Source organism: Vidua macroura, chromosome 14 (genome assembly GCF_024509145.1).
Source record: "Vidua macroura isolate BioBank_ID:100142 chromosome 14, ASM2450914v1, whole genome shotgun sequence".
Taxonomy (NCBI): Eukaryota; Metazoa; Chordata; class Aves; order Passeriformes; family Viduidae; genus Vidua; species Vidua macroura.
The window spans coordinates 65,909-86,190 of NC_071584.1; the positions used below are offsets into that span (position 1 = coordinate 65,909).

At 50.8% G+C, this 20,282-nt stretch overlaps 1 long non-coding RNA gene across 1 annotated transcript; it reads right to left on the reverse strand.

Moving 5' to 3' along the window:
• Window positions 1-3,480: 3,480 nt before the first annotated feature.
• On the reverse strand, window positions 3,481-3,751 carry LOC128814292 (uncharacterized). Its single transcript, XR_008439339.1, has 3 exons — window positions 3,705-3,751; window positions 3,584-3,624; window positions 3,481-3,502 (listed from the first exon to the last, which is right to left on the reverse strand). It is a non-coding gene; the product is annotated as an uncharacterized LOC128814292 (long non-coding RNA).
• Window positions 3,752-20,282: the final 16,531 nt, after the last annotated feature.

The window sequence follows — 20,282 nt, forward strand, 5'->3', positions numbered from 1 at the left end:
CAGGAACCTGGGCTGGCCACTTTTCTTTCCCAGGGAAAATAGCTGATCTTTGCCTCCAGGGGCCTGTGGCCCTGAAGTGGCCGGACACCTCCAAAAATCCAAACGATCGAAGATGTGTCGCAGACCCAAGCTGCCACCACCTCAAACCTGTGCTGCCCTGACAGTCCCAAGGGAACCCTACAAACTGACTCTAACCCTAACCCCAACCCTAACCGCAACCCTAACCCCTGCCCCCTAACCCTGACGGCAGCTACTTAGCTCTACAAAATGGCGGCATCCGTGTGGTCATGTGACAGGGAGCAACATGGTGGCACCCATCGGGTCAGGTGATGGGGAGCAAGATGGCGGTGTCTACATGGTGGGGGTGATATGGGTAGTGGGTATTGTAATGTGCGAGGTGGAGCACTTATTAGGGGTTGTATAGGTATATATAAAAAAGAAGAAAAACTATATGTCCGGTGCAGCAGAAGAAAGTTACAGGCTCCCGGGGAATAATTTCTTTTTTTTTTTAATAATTATTTAAAGTTTGTTTTTTATTTTACGCCCAGGGAGCCTGAAAGTTTCTACTGCTGCTTTTTGAAAGCTAGAAAGGGAAACAAAGTTAGAAATGAAAAGATGGAAAGAAAGAAAAAGACATACTTAAGAGAGGACTTAAGAGAGGACTTAAGAGAGGACTTAAGAGAGGACTTAAGAGAGGACTTAAGAGAGGACTTAAGAGAGGACTTAGGACTTAAGAGAGGACTTAAGAGAGGACTTAAGAGAGGACTTAAGAGAGGACTTAAGAGAGGACTTAAGACTTAAGAGAGGACTTAAGACTTAAGAGAGGACTTAAGACTTAAGAGAGGACTTAAGACTTAAGAGAGGACTTAAGAGAGGAAAAGAAATAGGAAAAGAATGGCAAAGAGTAAAAAATGAGAAGGGTTACAGTGAAAAAGACAGAGGGTGAGAGTGAAAAAGAGGACAAAAGAAGAGAGGAAAAAAAAGAAGATAAGCTGGAGAGAAAAAGAAATAAAGAGTAAAAGCATCAACTAGAGAGAAAAATAAATAGTTAGAAATACTGAAATAGAGAAACAGAAGAAAAGACATACAGGGAAATAGAGAAGCAGAGAGAGACAGTTAGAAACAGTGAGAAACAGAAACAAAGTTAGGGACGGACAGAAATGACGAGACAGAAAGAAAACTAAGAGAAGAAGCAAAGGAAGAAATACAGTGGGGAAAAGAAAATTACTAAACCACACCAAAAAAACAGAGGAGCCAAAGGGGGAGGGGGAGGGAGCGGGGGGCATCATTATTAGGGTTGATTCAACTTTTTTGAATGATTTTTTTTACTTACACTCCAGCAAAACACATGGAAACGATGTATACGAATGGGAGCGTAGATACAATCCGTACGCTGACCGGTAGAAATCCCACTTGCGTACGGAGCCGTATGTGGAAATGCGGCGCCAAATGCAAACACGGAACGATACGGGGCAATAGAAACCGAACGCATATTAACACAATATAACATTTTTTCTATTTACATTACATTTTGTTTGATTGTTAGAGGAAAGACCAAAACAAAAATAGCACACAGAAACCAACAGTCATCCACCGTGACCGCCTCCTTCACATTGCACGCAAACTCACCGTCGCTCTCGTTTCAACCGCTCCTTTAAGCCCCGGCAACCGTTGTTCCTCGGGAACGTGGTTCCCGGGAGCCTCCGAAAAAATCCTCCTGCCTGACGAAAACCCCGGTCCCGGGACGGTCCGCCTCCGAACTTTGGCGATGAACTTCACCTCGCGGACCGGCCGGGACAGAGGAAAAAAAAACCCAGCCAGGGGGAAAAAAAAAAAAAAACCCCGGCTGGGGATTTTTTATTCTAAATTTAAAAAAGAGCTGAAAAACCTGAAAGGCAAAGGCCATACGCACAAGGTTAGAACCGGTCAACACACACTCACACCTGCAGACACAAGCTCTCACAGACAGACACGGACAATCACGCTCTCTCACGCGCTCTTCCGCTTACACGCTGACCGCGACCCTTACTTGAAACGCTACGTTGACACTTCGACGCGTCTTCTGACCACGGCTCTTCCATGTCCGGCGGTAGATTCCGGGATAACGTGTAGGGACCCGGGGACCTGCGAGACGACAGAGACGACGGGAGGCGGTCGACGAGTGACTATCTGACGGCTAGGAGCTGTTCCCGCTCCGGGTCCATAAATTTTGTACCCAAAACCCCCATAGAAGACAGATGAACTGTAAAGTTTTATAACTGCTCTACCTAACCGTGACTACGCGCCTGGGCAGGGCAGCTCCGATCGTAAGTGGCACGACAGAGGCATGTACAACATAAGCCAAGGTAGGTACATACAATATAAGCCAACGTAGGTACATACAATATAAGTACATACAATATAAACCGACATAGGTACATACGACATAAGTACATACAACATAAGCACATACAGTATAAGCCAACATAGGTAGGTACAACCTAAGCACGTACAATATAAGCCAACGTAGATACAATACAAGTGAGGACTTGACGTAACTCTCCGGAAGATTAATTGTCGAGCCCTATAGCCTTTGAGAAGGCGCAAGCTACGGAACTACTGCGGTCAGGCGATGAGGGTCTAATACGCTCCCTCTAGAAGTCCGAGAGAATGGCACGGGAAGAGAAGGCGCTACCAAAGGTGAGAAAGAAGATGGATGAGAACGTCTCCTGTACTTCTTCCCGTCTCAAAAAGTAAAAATGTAACGATGCCGGAATAAGCGATATCCAGGAAGGTACACGAGTAAAATATGGCCGATACGGCAGAGAACAATGCCGATAAAGCCTCGAGATGTAACAAAGGCCTATGACGCAGAAATCAATGGACACGGACGACATAACACAGACACGAGTGGAAACTGCCTGCCAGTTCCACCTTATGGACCCAAGATTGCTAGTCCAAGATGAGTCATAGGCCGATGATGCCAAAGGAAAGAAAGCCCTAGGGCAATAGCATGTGATGATGAAATTTAACTCCTTTCAAGATGTTAGTGCCAAAGGACTTAAGAGGAAGCCTAAGAAGCTCAGTAGGCCTAGACAAGAAAGCGATGACTACGGCGTGACCGTGGCTATAGCTCCGGCCGTGAAGGCGGGCTCCTCGGGTGAAAAGATCCACGACGACGTCGAGAGTCGAAGAAGGCCGCCGACGCAAACCTCGCAAGGACGCGAAGACGGATCGGAACTGCCCTGCCCGGCGAAGACTCTGGTGAGGCTGAGGAGAAACCCTCTCCCTCTGCTTCCGAGGGGCCCGGCCCACTACGGGCCTCTCCTCTAAGCTAACATCTAATTGTCTCCTGTGGTAGTAAAGGTTTTTCCCCTTCTCCCACCTACTGGCCCCGACACTTAGCTTTTGCAAGACGACCGGACAAAATCCATCGTCAGCCGGACGTGGACGGCGACACATTCTCTACGTCCGCTTCGGTGCTGCCGTTTCCAAACTTTAGCTATGCGCCTCCTCACGGTACCTAAGACAAAACAGAAAATGCAACTGGCGCCCTGCAAAAGAGGAATCCCCGGAACTCTGACGCACCGCTGCCCCGGCTCACCTGAAATCTTGACGCGACTCAACAGGCTGCCAGGAGGATACCTACAAAAGGAAAAGGTACAGGCCGAGCGTGCTGCCGCATAACGGTCACCTATGAGTCCCCAGCCTAAATGCAGACACACCCGCTTGACTCTGTTCCTTCACACGCCTAGGGCAGCAATGACACCTGCAAAGAAACAAAGCAAAAAAAACCACACTGAGATACCGAGAAAAGACCACCACCCAGACCCGACAAGTACGCCCACCTACACCTTAAGCTTGCACCCACCTGGCCTCAGACATCTGGGATCAGACACATCTCGCAAGAGGACCGCCTAAAATAAAAATAAAAAAAAAAAAAAAAAGGGGGATGCTTAGACTTTCACCAGAAACTGAGACCTGTGCGAGAACGACCGCTTCTGTCCGCTGCTCACCTGGCACACTTGGCCTTGACTGCAGCTATCTACCTGGACTTCCTAATAATAAAGACAAAAGAACAGTGCTGTAACATAGTCACCATTTATGCTTCCCCTGCAAATACGAACAGCGACTGACCTTCTCAGGGAAAACCCCCTGACCCAGGAGGGGCGCTCTGCCACAGATCTTAAATGTCTGCATCTGAAAGAAAGTTAGGAGAAAATTCAAACAACTGTAGGATAACTTAAAAGGTCCAAGCATCCTGTGTGAATCTAGGAATACCATCTAGAATACAACTACGTCCCCCATTCCAAATTACAGGTCTCCAAGACTTGTGCAATTACACCAGGCTATGCAGCAGGGCAGAGCAGCTCCAGGCCAAATACCCAGACACCCGTGACACAGAACAAGACAAACAAGGGGACACAACAGGGGGAGAAAGCTCTGAGCGAGAAGAATGCCCTCAGGGAGCCAGAGACTGCAGAATGAGATGACCTAGCTGAGACTGATGGCGAGCCTCTAAGGCTCAGAGAACCCTGCAGGAACAAGATGCTAACTGAATGACCTATTCCAAGCAAGGCAGAGACGGATGCCCGAGAATCCTAGCGTCAGAATGCTCTACGGATCTCCGCATTGCTACGAGTCCTAATCTGCTAGAACGCATCCTTGCTGTCACTATTGTCACAAATCACAGCTGTCGAGAACAGCCCAGAACAAGACCTCAAAAGACATCTGACCGGATGCTACTCCGAGGCCTATCCGGGCTCCCGAGCCAAAGGTAAGAAGGAATCAGCACGGGGCCGAGGAACACAGAGATGAGAGATGCAAAGATGGACGCCCGGGCTTCCGATAAGCCCCTCAAAGGACTAAGGCAAAAGACACAGAAGGCACGACAGACAAGTGACACACCGTGCACCGGCACTGCTCTGCCCTGAGCACTTCAGCACTGCGAGGCTTTTCCTTTATGTGGCCTAAAGGGCCACCCCCATCTCCAAAGCTGCCTCACAAAGCCCTCCCAGCGCCTCGCTTCCATCCCCTCTCAGGGTCCCAGCCCTCGACTTATCTCTCGCACGTCCGGGGACGAGAATCCACGTCCGGTGCCGAGGAAGGCCGCCTCGCCCGCTGGCAGTTTCCTAGAGTCACCGACTGTGGCCCCTTGCTCAGCTACAATCAAGAACACCAAACATCACTGCAGGATCTTAGCTGCACAGCGGCCAATAACCAATAACAATTCTGCTACTCACCATTCTCCTAAGAACGTCCGGCTCATCTGCCTGCGCCCGGAGGCCGATGCCCTCGCGGCAGGGTCTGCCTGGGTGAAGAGGAGACGAGGTGACGTGGCATTGCTGAAACTCGAGTGGACCCTGGCTCCTCCTCCCTAGCTCCCCGACTTACAGCTACTCCTCGGCCGCTCCTGAAGGCTCCCCGGGTTACACCTCCAAATGACAAAGATCAAGGCTTCATCACAGTTCCGTGCACTGCTTCCCGAATTCCCACGAGAGTGACCAAGCGGGTCTGCGGCCCCGTTGCTGAGGGGGGTCTCGGCGTAATACGAGCGGACCGCCTAGAGCACGCAAACAAGAACGGAGCCTAAGAGCTGCACCGGGAATTGAGACCGGAGCAAGAACAACTGCTGCCGGCCACCGCCCACTGCTCACCTTGCCCACTTACCTTGACTGCTAGTATCTGGCTTTAGTTCCTAAAAATAACAACAAAGAAAATAGCTGTAATACAGAGGCACCATTTATACTCCCCCTGCAAAGACAAACGGTGACTGACCTTCTCGGGGGACCCCCCCTCACCCGGGACGGGGCCCTCTGCCACGGATTCCATCTGGCTGCATCTGAAAGAACGTTAGGACAAAAGTCAGAGCACTGCAGGTTAACTTAACACCTCCAGATAGCCTTCATCAATCCACAGATCCCACCTAGAGTCCAAATACACCCCACATTACAAATTTCCAGGCCCCAGGACACGCCCCATTCTAGACCTACACCAGGCTATGCAGCAGGGCAGAGCAGCTCCAGGCCAAATACCCAGACACCCGTGACACAGAACAAGACAAACAAGGGGACACAACAGGGGGAGAAAGCTCTGAGCGAGAAGAATGCCCTCAGGGAGCCAGAGACTGCAGAATGAGATGACCTAGCTGAGACTGATGGCGAGCCTCTAAGGCTCAGAGAACCCTGCAGGAACAAGATGCTAACTGAATGACCTATTCCAAGCAAGGCAGAGACGGATGCCCGAGAATCCTAGCGTCAGAATGCTCTACGGATCTCCGCATTGCTACGAGTCCTAATCTGCTAGAACGCATCCTTGCTGTCACTATTGTCACAAATCACAGCTGTCGAGAACAGCCCAGAACAAGACCTCAAAAGACATCTGACCGGATGCTACTCCGAGGCCTATCCGGGCTCCCGAGCCAAAGGTAAGAAGGAATCAGCACGGGGCCGAGGAACACAGAGATGAGAGATGCAAAGATGGACGCCCGGGCTTCCGATAAGCCCCTCAAAGGACTAAGGCAAAAGACACAGAAGGCACGACAGACAAGTGACACACCGTGCACCGGCACTGCTCTGCCCTGAGCACTTCAGCACTGCGAGGCTTTTCCTTTATGTGGCCTAAAGGGCCACCCCCATCTCCAAAGCTGCCTCACAAAGCCCTCCCAGCGCCTCGCTTCCATCCCCTCTCAGGGTCCCAGCCCTCGACTTATCTCTCGCACGTCCGGGGACGAGAATCCACGTCCGGTGCCGAGGAAGGCCGCCTCGCCCGCTGGCAGTTTCCTAGAGTCACCGACTGTGGCCCCTTGCTCAGCTACAATCAAGAACACCAAACATCACTGCAGGATCTTAGCTGCACAGCGGCCAATAACCAATAACAATTCTGCTACTCACCATTCTCCTAAGAACGTCCGGCTCATCTGCCTGCGCCCGGAGGCCGATGCCCTCGCGGCAGGGTCTGCCTGGGTGAAGAGGAGACGAGGTGACGTGGCATTGCTGAAACTCGAGTGGACCCTGGCTCCTCCTCCCTAGCTCCCCGACTTACAGCTACTCCTCGGCCGCTCCTGAAGGCTCCCCGGGTTACACCTCCAAATGACAAAGATCAAGGCTTCATCACAGTTCCGTGCACTGCTTCCCGAATTCCCACGAGAGTGACCAAGCGGGTCTGCGGCCCCGTTGCTGAGGGGGGTCTCGGCGTAAGACGAGCGGACCGCCTAGAGCACGCAAACAAGAACGGAGCCTAAGAGCTGCACCGGGAATTGAGACCGGAGCAAGAACAACTGCTGCCGGCCACCGCCCACTGCTCACCTTGCCCACTTACCTTGACTGCTAGTATCTGGCTTTAGTTCCTAAAAATAACAACAAAGAAAATAGCTGTAATACAGAGGCACCATTTATACTCCCCCTGCAAAGACAAACGGTGACTGACCTTCTCGGGGGACCCCCCCTCACCCGGGACGGGGCCCTCTGCCACGGATTCCATCTGGCTGCATCTGAAAGAACGTTAGGACAAAAGTCAGAGCACTGCAGGTTAACTTAACACCTCCAGATAGCCTTCATCAATCCACAGATCCCACCTAGAGTCCAAATACACCCCACATTACAAATTTCCAGGCCCCAGGACACGCCCCATTCTAGACCTACACCAGGCTATGCAGCAGGGCAGAGCAGCTCCAGGCCAAATACCCAGACACCCGTGACACAGAACAAGACAAACAAGGGGACACAACAGGGGGAGAAAGCTCTGAGCGAGAAGAATGCCCTCAGGGAGCCAGAGACTGCAGAATGAGATGACCTAGCTGAGACTGATGGCGAGCCTCTAAGGCTCAGAGAACCCTGCAGGAACAAGATGCTAACTGAATGACCTATTCCAAGCAAGGCAGAGACGGATGCCCGAGAATCCTAGCGTCAGAATGCTCTACGGATCTCCGCATTGCTACGAGTCCTAATCTGCTAGAACGCATCCTTGCTGTCACTATTGTCACAAATCACAGCTGTCGAGAACAGCCCAGAACAAGACCTCAAAAGACATCTGACCGGATGCTACTCCGAGGCCTATCCGGGCTCCCGAGCCAAAGGTAAGAAGGAATCAGCACGGGGCCGAGGAACACAGAGATGAGAGATGCAAAGATGGACGCCCGGGCTTCCGATAAGCCCCTCAAAGGACTAAGGCAAAAGACACAGAAGGCACGACAGACAAGTGACACACCGTGCACCGGCACTGCTCTGCCCTGAGCACTTCAGCACTGCGAGGCTTTTCCTTTATGTGGCCTAAAGGGCCACCCCCATCTCCAAAGCTGCCTCACAAAGCCCTCCCAGCGCCTCGCTTCCATCCCCTCTCAGGGTCCCAGCCCTCGACTTATCTCTCGCACGTCCGGGGACGAGAATCCACGTCCGGTGCCGAGGAAGGCCGCCTCGCCCGCTCCCAGTTTCCTAGAGTCACCGACTGTGGCCCCTTGCTCAGCTACAATCAAGAACACCAAACATCACTGCAGGATCTTAGCTGCACAGCGGCCAATAACCAATAACAATTCTGCTACTCACCATTCTCCTAAGAACGTCCGGCTCATCTGCCCGCGCCCGGAGGCCGATGCCCTCGCGGCAGGGTCTGCCTGGGTGAAGAGGAGACGAGGTGACGTGGCATTGCTGAAACTCGAGTGGACCCTGGCTCCTCCTCCCTAGCTCCCCGACTTACAGCTACTCCTCGGCCGCTCCTGAAGGCTCCCCGGGTTACACCTCCAAATGACAAAGATCAAGGCTTCATCACAGTTCCGTGCACTGCTTCCCGAATTCCCACGAGAGTGACCAAGCGGGTCTGCGGCCCCGTTGCTGAGGGGGGTCTCGGCGTAATACGAGCGGACCGCCTAGAGCACGCAAACAAGAACGGAGCCTAAGAGCTGCACCGGGAATTGAGACCGGAGCAAGAACAACTGCTGCCGGCCACCGCCCACTGCTCACCTTGCCCACTTACCTTGACTGCTAGTATCTGGCTTTAGTTCCTAAAAATAACAACAAAGAAAATAGCTGTAATACAGAGGCACCATTTATACTCCCCCTGCAAAGACAAACGGTGACTGACCTTCTCGGGGGACCCCCCCTCACCCGGGACGGGGCCCTCTGCCACGGATTCCATCTGGCTGCATCTGAAAGAACGTTAGGACAAAAGTCAGAGCACTGCAGGTTAACTTAACACCTCCAGATAGCCTTCATCAATCCACAGATCCCACCTAGAGTCCAAATACACCCCACATTACAAATTTCCAGGCCCCAGGACACGCCCCATTCTAGACCTACACCAGGCTATGCAGCAGGGCAGAGCAGCTCCAGCCAAATACCCAGACACCCGTGACACAGAACAAGACAAACAAGGGGACACAACAGGGGGAGAAAGCTCTGAGCGAGAAGAATGCCCTCAGGGAGCCAGAGACTGCAGAATGAGATGACCTAGCTGAGACTGATGGCGAGCCTCTAAGGCTCAGAGAACCCTGCAGGAACAAGATGCTAACTGAATGACCTATTCCAAGCAAGGCAGAGACGGATGCCCGAGAATCCTAGCGTCAGAATGCTCTACGGATCTCCGCATTGCTACGAGTCCTAATCTGCTAGAACGCATCCTTGCTGTCACTATTGTCACAAATCACAGCTGTCGAGAACAGCCCAGAACAAGACCTCAAAAGACATCTGACCGGATGCTACTCCGAGGCCTATCCGGGCTCCCGAGCCAAAGGCGAGAAGGAATCAGCAAGGGGCCGAGGAACACAGAGATGAGAGATGCAAAGATGGACGCCCGGGCTTCTGATAAGCCCCTCAAAGGACTAAGGCAAAAGACACAGAAGGCACGACAGACAAGTGACACACCGTGCACCGGCACTGCTCTGCCCTGAGCACTTCAGCACTGCGATGCTTTTCCTTTATGTGGCCTAAAGGGCCACCCCCATCTCCAAAGCTGCCTCACAAAGCCCTCCCAGCGCCTCGCTTCCATCCCCTCTCAGGGTCCCAGCCCTCGACTTATCTCTCGCACGTCCGGGGACGAGAATCCACGTCCGGTGCCGAGGAAGGCCGCCTCGCCCGCTGGCAGTTTCCTAGAGTCACCGACTGTGGCCCCTTGCTCAGCTACAATCAAGAACACCAAACATCACTGCAGGATCTTAGCTGCACAGAGGCCAATAACCAATAACAATTCTGCTACTCACCATTCTCCTAAGAACGTCCGCCTCATCTGGCCGCGCCCGGAGGCCGATGCCCTCGCGGCAGGGTCTGCCTGGGTGAAGAGGAGACGAGGTGACGTGGCATTGCTGAAACTCGAGTGGACCCTGGCTCCTCCTCCCTAGCTCCCCGACTTACAGCTACTCCTCGGCCGCTCCTGAAGGCTCCCCGGGTTACACCTCCAAACGACAAAGATCAAGGCTTCATCACAGTTCCGTGCACTGCTTCCCGAATTCCCACGAGAGTGACCAAGCGGGTCTGCGGCCCCGTTGCTGAGGGGGGTCTCGGCGTAATACGAGCGGACCGCCTAGAGCACGCAAACAAGAACGGAGCCTAAGAGCTGCACCGGGAATTGAGACCGGAGCAAGAACAACTGCTGCCGGCCACCGCCCACTGCTCACCTTGCCCACTTACCTTGACTGCTAGTATCTGGCTTTAGTTCCTAAAAATAACAACAAAGAAAATAGCTGTAATACAGAGGCACCATTTATACTCCCCCTGCAAAGACAAACGGCGACTGACCTTCTCGGGGGACCCCCCCTCACCCGGGACGGGGCCCTCTGCCACGGATTCCATCTGGCTGCATCTGAAAGAACGTTAGGACAAAAGTCAGAGCACTGCAGGATAACTGAACAGCTCCAGATAGCCTTCATCAATCTACAGATCCCATCTAGAGTCCAAATACACCCCACATTACAAATTTCCAGGCCCCAGGACACGCCCCATTCTAGACCTACACCAGGCTATGCAGCAGGGCAGAGCAGCTCCAGGCCAAATACCCAGACACCCGTGACACAGAACAAGACAAACAAGGGGACACAACTGGGGGAGAAAGCTCTGAGCGAGAAGAATGCCCTCAGGGAGCCAGAGACTGCAGAATGAGATGACCTAGCCGAGACTGATGGCGAGCCTCTAAGGCTCAGAGAACCCTGCAGGAACAAGATGCTAACTGAATGACCTATTCCAAGCAAGGCAGAGAAGGATGCCCGAGAATCCTAGCGTCAGAATGCTCTACGGATCTCCGCATTGCTACGAGTCCTAATCTGCTAGAACGCGTCCTTGCTGTCACAATGGTGACAAATCACAGCTGTCGAGAACAGCCCAGAACAAGACCTCAAAAGACAGCTGACCGGATGCTACTCTGAGGCCTGTCCGGGCTCCCGAGCCAAAGGTAAGAAGGAATCAGCACGGGGCCGAGGAACACAGAGATGAGAGATGCTAAGATGGACGCCCGGGCTTCCGATAAGCCCCTCAAAGGACTAAGGCAAAAGACACAGAAGGCACGACAGACAAGTGACACACCGTGCATTGGCACTGCTCTGCCCTGAGCACTTCAGCACTGTGAGGCTTTTCCTTTATGTGGCCTAAAGGGCCACCCCCATCTCCAAAGCTGCCTCCAAAAGCCCTAGCTCCTCGCTTCCATCCCCTCTCAGGGTCCCAGCCCTCGACTTATCTCTCGGACGTCCGGGGACGAGAATCCACGTCCGGTGCCGAGGAAGGCCGCCTCGCCCGCTCCCAGTTTCCTAGAGTCACCGACTGTGGCCCCTTGCTCAGCTACAATCAAGAACACCAAAGAAACCTGTTACCATAATCAGTATTTCACAGATTCTCTGCAACAAAAAACAAAACATACACGACAACCAAACAAACTAAATGAATAAAACCTCTATTATACAATAAATAATAATAATGCAATTTCCAATATTATAAATACCTCACTGATTAACTACAGGACAGTACCTAAAACCATCAAAACAAACACTACTTACCCACACTTATAAAACCCAGTCCAGCAGAATTATAAACCTACCCTCTACTTCATGGTATGACCCATATAGACTTTTGTAGACCTTAAACAACAGATCCTCTTAAAATTTTACTGTTTTAATTATATTTTTATAGCATAAAAATATTACTACATAGTAAAAAAAAAATATCAAAACAAAAAAATCTAGCAAATTCCACAACAAAAAATGTTCAGCAAAACTCAATCCCAAAAAACCCTTGCCATCAGCACCTGAAACAAGAACCATAACATTCAAGAAGTACACCATGTCCGTTATCATACATCAACTACGAACAAAATAAAACGATACAATCAATTCCTAAAAAACACCTCAAAGTCACAACATCAAGAAACTTTGGAAAATTAAAAGCCGCGCTCCCGGCACCGGGCGGAACGCGGCTTCCGGTAAGAAAGCGGCTCCTCCGGCGGCTCCTGAGAGCTGCAGGGGGCCCCGACGGCGCCCGAGCCCCGCGCCCGGAGCGGACGGAGCGGCCGGCACCGGCCGGCACCGGCGCAGCGCCCGCGCCGCCTCTCCCGCCCGCCGGCCCGGCAAAGCTCCCCGCGGCTCCGCACGCCTCGCTCCGGCGCGGCTCCGGCAGTCCCGCGGCAGCCCGGCCGCGCCCAAGTCCCCTTCCACCTCGGCAGCTCCCCAGGCAACGCCAGCAGCTCCCGCGCCACAGCCTTGGCTGCCGGGCCAGGGGCAGAAGAAGCGCCCTCCAATACAGCGGCACAGCCCGATTCCAACCCTTCAAACGCTGCGAGAGCTGCAGCCTCCTTCAATTCAACCCCCGGGACTTACGCCACACTCAGGTGCTCGCCTCACTTCAACAAGGGCAAATAAATGTGTTCTCCCCTTCAGTTTCAGCCCCTATAAGAGCAGAAAAGAAGGTACTTTCCTCAAATGATGGTAAAAGGGGGATTTTTACCGCAATCCAAACCCTTTACAAGGACGGACAACACGTCCCCTACCAGCTACCCCCTCCATTTAAACCTCAGGATGATGAAAATGGGGGGGGGGGGGGGGGGGGGGGGCTACCCTCAAGTTAAAACCCAGCATACAACAACAATATTTTTCCCCTTCTATTTGAAATAGAACACAGGGATTCGCTGCCACCCCGGGATACCCCTAACACCCTGGAAAAGGCATGTTTTCCTTCAATCAAGACCCTCAAAACCACGAGTGCACGGGAATCCCGCCCAGTTCAAACACAGGCAATAATGGAAGAGAAGTTGCTTCCCCTCATTTTGAATTTCTTTTGTCTTAATAAACCCTAGTTTGTTTGGGTTTTTTTTTTTTGGTTTTTTGGTTTTTTTGGTGTTTTTTTTTTTTTTTTTTCGGGGAGCAATGGGGAGGGATTGGCAAAACGAAATTTAAAAGGGAAAGGAGAAAAGTCCCCACTACAAAGGCACACCGTCTCACCTGTTTGGCTGCTGTTTCCCGGCACAAAGGTTTGTCCCTCGGCACCTCCTTTGAGCAATGCTCCAGGTATCCAAGCGATCCCCCAGACCCTGTCTGAAGCTCTCACCGTCCTTCCATGAGACAACCCCGGGAGCCCCCCCCGCAAACTCCTCTTCTCCAACAGCTCCGTGCAAGAGTGAGCTGAGGCAAACCCCCTAAAACAGCCGCCGGCAGGGGCCGCCCCCTCATCATCCTCACAGCTCACACCTGGGGCTGCTCTGAGCCCTCATCATCCTCACAGCTCACACCTGGGGCTGCTCTGAGCCCTCATCATCCTCACAGCTCACACCTGGGGCTGCTCTGAGCCCTCATCATCCTCACAGCTCACACCTGGTGCTGTTGCCACTCTCCAACAGCGCCTCTCCCTGTCCAGCACACAGCCCACTTCTCACAGACACACACCAAGCAGAAATCCACTAGGGGTGTTGGCTTTTCTTAGTCCGTCTGGTTGGACGATTAAAACACGCACGTGCATTGATGGTCATTGAGGGAAAGCTTTCCACTGGAGAAAATACTCATTTTGGAAGCACACTTTGATACACCTTCAGAAAAAGCAGAATCAGCACCAGCTCCTAAGACCCCTGCTGAGGAACCCAGCCCTCCTTGGGACACCCAAAGCAGCAGACCTCGAAAAAGGAGGGGAAAAGTCAAGCTTGGAGTGGAAAAAGAGAACATAAGTACACCAGCCTTTCAAAATGCCTGCACACAGCAATAGTGGGAACCAGTCACATTTCTCCTTTCCTTGCTTTCTGTGATGACATAAATATGAAGTAAAAACACGTTAAACAAAAGGCAGAGCTAGGATTTTACAGGTCTTCATTTTGGCAGTCTGGATGACAAACGCCTCTTACGGGACTGCGACACGTTTTGGGGACTGGCAGAGAATGGAGGCAAAAGGTGCCAGAGCGTCCTTTCTATTCCCTTCAGCCCCTGCAGCTGTTCTGATGGTTTCAGGGCACTTGCTTGGTTCATTCCTAGATCAAAACGTTATGGCATTATTTTCAAAACTACTACCCATGCCCAGTCAGAGTTTCCTACATTCCTGGATACAAATGAGTGGATAGAGAGAGGGTTTCTTTCCAAATGAATTTAGCAATACTTTCCTATTTTTACCAATACCTATAAAAACGAAACATTTGCCAGGATTTAGTAGTATTCTACACACCCCCCTCCCTGTGCATTTTGGGGCAGCTTTGGGTCCCTCGGGGGGACGGCACCCGGCAGGAACCCCCCCTCATTCGCCACCCACCTGCTCCTCCGCCGCAGCGTGCGTCCCTCTCCTAGGGACCTTGGGGTGCCCCAAATGACACCAGAGCCCCGAGTCTTCACCCCTTTTTCCTGGCCCCCAAAGAAGGCACAGAAGGAGTCTTAACTGCCCCGGACAGCAGCCCAGCACTTGCTTCCATCCCTTTCCACATGTACATCCCCCCCGAAAGGGACTCTGCCGCAACAAGAAAGGGGGGCAGCCCCCAGAAGGGTCGAAGCTCCTGCCCAGCCTCGCTGTCACGGGCGAGGGGCAGAGAGGGGGAGCGGCAGAGACGGCGGGGACGCGGCACGGACGGCACGGCACCGAGCGGGGGCCGCTCTCAGCGCGATGCCGGCAAAGCCGCAGGTCCGGCGGGGCCGGGCGGGGTTTGACCGGCACGGGGGGATCCGCCGAGAGCCTCCGGCCCCGTGCGGGGGGACTCCCGCAAGGGCCCGGGGCCGCCGGGCTCCGGCCCTCTGGGCTTTATGCTCCGGCGCCCCCGGCCCCGCGGCTGCGGGGAAAGAAGGAACGGGGCGACGGCAAGAGAGGAGGGCTAGCAGGGCGTGAGACAGCGTATGGAGGGAGGGAGGTCGGGCTGCGGAGGAAAGCGGGAGGGCAAGGGAAAGGCCGGGAGCGGGGAAGAGGGACGGTGCACAGAGGAGGGAGAGAAGAGGAATAGAACGGAGGAGCGGGATAGGGACAGGGCAGTGGGGGTCGGGTTTGCGAGGGAGAGGAGGGGAGGGTCCGCGGACAAAGAACAGGAATACGGGGAGGAGGAAGGAAGGGTAGAGGGGGGGACGGGAGGGGAGACCGAAAAGGGAGAGAAAGGGGTCGGCTTTGGGGAGAGAGGGAACTAAGGGATAGAGAGAGAAAGAAGGGGAATACGGGAAGGAGGAAGAAAGGAAGAAGGATTGGTAGAGAGAGGGACAAGAGGGGGAGCCTCAGAGAGCGCCGATCCACCCCGAGCCCGCCCCGGCGGCCCGCCCTGCTCGGGATGCTGCGCTCGGCGGAGCTCGGCTCGGTTCGGCCCCACTCGGCTCCTCGCCTACACTCGGGCTGTTCTCCGCTAGACTCGGCTGGATTCGCCTCTTCGGCGCAGCTCGGCTCGCCTCAACTCGGAGCCGCTCGGCTCCGCTCGGCTCCGTTCGGCTCCGCTCGGCTCCCCGCGGCAGCGCGCCTCCCGCGCACGCGCACAGCTCGCCGCTCTCCTGCCGCCGAGCCCCGCGCCCGGCCCGGCCGGCGCACGGAAACCCCCGCGCCACATCAGAGCCAGCAGTTTCTGCGCTAAACCCTTTCTGTCCTAGAAGGAGATCAACTCCTCTACCTCCTTCGTCTCCTCAGTTTTCTTCTTTGATTTCAAAAGCAGAGTTACAAAAACCTACTCAACTACAAGACTCAGTAAGTAGCCGAGAAAGTAGTCCCGTCAATTTCAGAACCTAAAGAACACGTTATACTTATGTTTCCACAATTAAAAAAAAAAGAAAAATCACACACGAGTCCTACTCACTGTGTCAAGCCTTATTTAAAACACACAAAAAAAACCCTAAAAGAAATAGTTCCACAATCAAAACAGAACAAACAAGTAACACTAACTAAAACCACACATCCAAATACACTGTTTATCAGTCACCAACCCGAAAAATCTCTTTTCAACGTGTCTCGTTTGTATACCTCCTCACAACTAACCTTATCCTTTACAAACACTAAATTGCAAATCAAAAAACTTACACGTAACATAAACTCTTCAAATAACATTTATACACTCATACCCCAAATGACAGGTAAACCACCAAAAGTCAAATTACTCAAATCATTACAAACAAATACTTGTACAATATTTAGTTACAAAACAACCCCCAAACCACACAAAACCACAAAGAAGTTACCTCAAAACAGCAAACCTACAATTTAAAACAATTAATCCACTAAGACCAAACTTAACAATACATAAAAAAACACCAAAAAAAAAAAAAAAAAAACAAAAAAAAAAAACCCAAAAAAAAAAAACCCCCAAAAAAAAAGAACACCCACCCAAAAATACCCAATCGCTCCAACACAAATTTACTTCTCAGGATCAAAACAGTACGACCTTTTAATAACCTAATTCTATTATTTCTGCATCTCTTTTAACACCTAAAATAACTACAACTCACACTTGAACCACATTAAATGAACTTACTTATTAACTAGCCAAATGAAACAATAACACATCTATAACATTAAATAAATTACTGCCAAATAGGAACATCTTTAAACATACTACCTTACAAAATAAAACAACTGTTCATTTTGGATTATTCACACACAATCATAAATATAAAACATTTAAAAAATATATAAATTGATGAAATCACAAGAAATCAATTTACAAAAACATTACAAAAATTTTAAATTAATCAATCACACATAAATAAAAAATAACGAAATAATATTTTCAAGAATTAAAACATCACTAAATAACTTAAATCATTATTAAAAACTAAAATACTCATCTTATTAATAATTACCGCTTTTTATCTCCCCTACCGATTTAAATTTTTACATAGAACTCTACAAAAATCCTTAACAAGTAGATTTATAACTTAAATTTAAAACATTTATAGATAAACATACTTCATGAATAATCTACACACCAAACAACTAAACTAACAAGAAAAACCTAATAAAATACTAATATATTCATAACATCAAAACCCCAAATCATTAACATAAAAACCCATATAAACACATGAAAATACCTACAGTTAAAAAAGACGTACCTTAATGAACAATATTCACACCTTAATAATTCATTACAAACTCTTACCAACCAATTAATGATTAACATTAATTACTTGATACCAATAAAATACAAGAAAATGTTACTTTAGCCAATAACTATAATAAAATATCATAACTAATAACTTAAAATCACACTTTATTAAAAATATAAAACGGTGAAGCAACGTATCATAAAAAATCCCATTATTATCACTACACAGCTATACGTATATACATCTATCTATCTACAGATAGATAGATAGATCATATATCCATCTCAACAGCAGCATCTGGGACCGATTCCTGTCTTCTCTCTTGTCTCCTAAATTTATTAGCCATAGAGGATGGAGTAAGGAAATCATTTTATTTATCACCTTGTTCTCCAGAAACCTGAAAAACAAAAGAAAACAGAACAAAAAGAAAAAAAAGAAAACCACATTTGAAAGGCAGATCCTCACCAGCAGCTGGTCCATCTCCTACGGGGGACCATATTCTAGGGCACTTTTGGTGCACTTGCCTGAACCTGTCAGGGCACTCTGTGCCTGCAGAAGAGATTTTTTTTGTCAGGGAGAGGCAAGGGGAGGAGAAATAACGTTCGAGACAGCTCAAATCCATTACTGTGCCACTTCCTGTGCAGCAGGTCCTGTGACAGGATGGGAACTGAGGCTGCTTGAAATTTAAAAGCTAAAGACACCAGCACAAGGTGTCCTTTTGCTTTGTCAAGGAAGTGATTCCCAAATCACACAGCCCCCCCACCATCGTCCCTCCCACCACCACCTGAAAGCCTCTTGATTCTCTTCTCAAAAACACAAGGGACACCTCAGAGTTCAGCAAGTTCTGCCAGTGCAGCCCTCGGGGTGCCCCCGTCTCCAGGTCTGTCCCCCTTGCTTTCATCCTCAGCCACGTCATTCTTCAGCCGTGGACAGGAAATTGTCCCCATTTCTCCCGTACTTCCCTGGTTACCTTTTCTCTAAGCCGTGCAGGACCCACGAGAGGAGGCTGTGATCCTCTATCAGCTCATGGGCAGCTCTAGAGGTGACACGGGCAGCACTCTGTCGTACCTCCAGAATACGACGCTGAAACAGAGAATGCAACTTGTTCTTTTACAGCCAAGATCTGATTATCTAAAATAAAATGAGCAATTTGGCTGGTACCCCATCAACTTCCAGCTAAAACGAACACCGCCTGTTCTCAGCAACTCCAGAGAAGGAAAGACATTCTCCCTTCAACGCTTCGCACCACAGGTGCTGCTCTTACAAGAAGTATTCAGGTAGCAAGACAGTTTTCTCTTTTTGTCCGAGGTTTTGATACCTGAAATCCTCAGGGTGGATGCTCCCAAACCTGAGAGTTCCCGGCAGGCGAGTTTCCCTCCTGCCGAAGCACTGTGCAGGTGACAAACGTGCTGGCTGGGGGAATAGAGACCCCAAAAAGAAAAGGCCCCGACTGCAGGAGCAAAACCACGGCACCCCCGTGAGGCTCCACGACGGCAGGAACCGGTCCCAGTTTCAGGGGATAAGGATGGGACTGGTTTAGACACAAGCAAAATTATTTCCCCATCCACACATCCACAAAACCAACAAGGAACAGATTTTCAAGAGGACCAAGGCAGAATCAGCTATTCCTTTCTGTTTGGTACTTGAGATCTCGAGGCCAATACAAGCTGTTGTGGTTTTGGGGTATTTGGGAACTGTTCTTTTTCAATTCTTACCTGGGAGCCCTGGTCACACAAAGGACTGCTGAGAAAGGCAAGAATGACCCGGAAAATCCTCTGGTAGACATAGAGCTCACAGCAATGTTTGTCACGCAGCCCTTCCCCAAGAAATCTGAGGATCCACTCGTGCTGTTTTGTACTGGAAGCCACAAAGAAAAATACCACCGTCAGACATTCCGACATTTCCTAAGGATACCTGCTCCTAAGAGCACAAAACCCCGGTTCCCTCCGAGTGCCAGCTCAGGAATTACCACAGCTTGTTCTGGACTTCTCAATTTTCCATTCCTATCAAATTTAATCGCTAACATCCATTGGGAACAGTCAGTCTGCAGCCCAAACATGCAGTGGAAATGGAATTTTAGAAGTTGCTGTTTCTAAAATACTTCAGTTGAACTCAAAGTTACTAACCTAAACTCAAAGAGGAATTGTAGCTAGCCGGGGCAGAACATTCTCTTCTCGTGCTCACAGAGCATACGCAGCACAACTCCTTGTGCGTTTAGTATTAAGAAGACAACAAAAACCTCACAGAAATAATAACATTTTGAATTCCTACATGAAACATAAGAAAGACGCTTCTAATTAACTACCTGTGGGAGAATGAGGTCTCATTGTATTTTTGCGGCTGTTTCTAATACATTTCTGAAGAATTACGGGGTACCTAAAATGGGACTCTCACCTCAAAATCAAAACTGTAGAAAAGCTGGAGAAAACCCGGTACCTTCCTCAGGTCCAAACACCGGTGCGACAGAAGGAATCTCTTTACCCTTATGTACACGTGCTCCTCTGTAAAGAGAAAAGGCTGGCATGGTGGAGGAGGACAGCGCTCCCAATCCACAAGCCCGTGCTGTCAGCGTACCTGTCAGCTCCCGGCGGTGGGCAACTCCGGCCCTGCGGGCAAGGGGGAGACGGCTCGGGCACCTCCAGCGGCTGCTCTGCCCCGATGCTTTCGCGTTCTCCTGCATTTCCCTGCAGCGGAGGGGGTCCGGGACGGGGGCGGATCGTGTCAGAGTGGAGACGGCGGGGAAGCTCGGGGAGGCGGCGGGAACGCGGCGGGACGAGACAGGGACGCGGCGGGACGGCGACGACTCGCTTGACCTTCCAAAGATGGCGGCAGGAGGGGCGGGGAAAGCCGGGGC